Genomic DNA, 2,500 nt, shown 5'->3' with positions numbered 1-2,500 from the left:
GGGTCCCAGTAATAACTTGAGGTCAAATTAAACATGTTGACGATATTATTTACGAAAGCATTAATTGGTTAAGATTGCCCTTGAGTGGTTGAGAACATTTACGACTGACCAACATGACCGTGGCTTTTAAAAGCCTGTAGTCGATTCAAAAGTTATCTCAGTTTATTGTTGTCAGTCACAGCCTAGTAACGCAGAGCACTCTTCTCGGCCAGTTCGGAGTTAGAAGGTATGTATACCAATGTGCTTTTTTATTCTTCACACATTGCAAAACTAAGCTAATATTTAGTGGTAATGAAATGAGGAAGGCAGGTAGATAGCTTCAATGCAGGTCAAAACTGTCACGACAATTTCGGCTTTCCCCCTTCCACCATTACAATGTTTCTTTTTTTACGTTCTCAGAAATCAAGATTAGTTAGTTCATGGATTGTTTCAACATTATCTCTAGGAAGGGGGAAGCGAAGAAGGCAGCGAAAGAAGAACACGCGATGGAATGCATGTAAGTAAATTCTCTACTTTTCGTCCAAAATTGACAAGTGTCCCAAAGGTTTTTGACGCGGATTGTAGCTAGCTAGATATACATTATTTTATACACACAATGTTTAAAGAAGTACAGCGCATGAAAATACTGAAATAAAATTAAAATAAAATTCCTTACGTATAAGATACAATCAAAGTTCAAGTCTAAGATTATACAACAACAATAACATCACAAACATAGGTAGGAAGATGGAGCTAAAAATATGGAAAATCGTGATCACTGAAGTCTGTTGCAGAAACTTAAAGGCTGAAAGATTTCATTGCCTTTCAACAGAGATTGTAATGTTTTCAGCTACAATTGAATGATTGTTGGCTAAGATGTTATTCCATAGGAATAATAAAACCACAGGTACTTAATTACTGTCTAGGAAATTCTTCCGAGAGTCCTAAATCATAATCAAAGTCTCTGTGAGGACACCTCATTGATGAAATGTAGAGCATTGAGATATATATTCTACTACGAGTTTTTAAGACTAGTTTTGACAATTCAATGGAAAATTCAGAACTACCCCTAAAAATAATGAAATAAGAGCGAAGGGTAGATTCGAACCTGCCACACGTAAGCTTCGTGCTTCCGTTCGAGCACATTCGTGATCATTCGTACACCAATTCAGCCGCACGATCGAAACCCGAAATTAACAGCCGATTGATCGAGTGATCCAACGAGCACCTGAAGCCCCCTCACTAAACCTCATTGAGATTTCGCTATCAATGAGGTAATACCGAATTATCAGGCTGACGAACTATATACAAGTTAAAGACTCCACCAAGTTAAATTAAATTTGCCACGTTTAATTATCGGATACAATCATCAAAAACTAACTTGGACGCAATTCTAAACTGACTGTAAACAGAGGCCCGTTCTCGAAACCTGCGTGTGTTGCCAGAGTTGTTCGAGAAACGAGGCCCCGGTCACAATCAGTTTAGAATTGCGTCCAAGTTAGTTTTTGATCATTGTACTGCCGATAATTAAAAGTGGCAATTTATAACAGCGTAGTAAGAAACTAAATTCAGTCTTTCTGAAAAAGTGAAGCAGAAACCTGTTGTGAGTCATGATTTAAAATGATTTTAATAAAAATATCAGCTGTTCACATTAATTTTCTATCAAGACCATTTCATCCTCCATGCCATTCCTTACTTTTTCGGGATCATTTGCCTTCCGGTATCATTTGCGGTTCTGGGATCATTTGCGGACCCGTACAGTTCTCTACTCTTAACTTATGCGAGAGGGTATACTCCGGGTACTCCGGTGTTCCCCTCTTGCTTCAAAAACCAACATTTGATTTGATTTTTTTCTGATTTCAGTTTATTTCAGTCTACGGTGTCCCCAATTTGCGCTCTAGCACTCCTTGTTTTTTCCCCTGTCCTTTACGCCCTGACCCACGAGAAATATTTATTAGCTGACAAACTGTTTTTTGACAGGTGGAGTAAGGATGTCAGCTGGGGGAAAAAAGTGTGACAATCGAATGCACTTTTGTACTCTTATCAGTACCAGTAATTGATTATGATTCTGTTCATCTTATAGATTGATGTTTAGCCGTAATTAAAAGAAGCAAGATGGCTCAAAATATTATTAGCCTCTGCAAGAGATCATGAATTTGACATCAAAATCGTTTGCTGAAATTCTTCCTGCCACTGCGAACGCATCGTTATGTAGAAATGGCGTCCGCGATTGTGCTATGCATTTTATCACCGATTACAGCGATTCCCAACGCTCTTCTGTTGACTGCGATATACAGAGATCCTTTGCGCTGTTTCCGAACACCGATGACTTATTTCATCGCTGGTCTTGCAGTGGCCGACCTCCTAACGGGAATCTTCGTGGAGCCGATGGTTGCGTCGTACTACTTCGCAGATTTCAGGAACAAAGCGAGTTTGAGTTATCAATTGATGTATCGCATTGGTGGGATTATCTCTGGGCGTTACAATAACAGAGTCATACTTCATAGTCCTTGCGCTTTCA

At 39.0% G+C, this 2,500-nt stretch overlaps 1 pseudogene; it reads left to right on the top strand.

Moving 5' to 3' along the window:
• Window positions 1–2,129: 2,129 nt before the first annotated feature.
• LOC137980939 (melanocyte-stimulating hormone receptor-like) overlaps window positions 2,130–2,500 on the top strand; it is a 1,034-nt pseudogene continuing 663 nt past the window's right edge.

Source organism: Montipora foliosa, chromosome 12 (genome assembly GCF_036669935.1).
Source record: "Montipora foliosa isolate CH-2021 chromosome 12, ASM3666993v2, whole genome shotgun sequence".
Taxonomy (NCBI): Eukaryota; Metazoa; Cnidaria; class Anthozoa; order Scleractinia; family Acroporidae; genus Montipora; species Montipora foliosa.
Note: the sequence above shows the minus strand (reverse complement) of the source record. Positions and strands in the feature narration are given on the sequence as shown.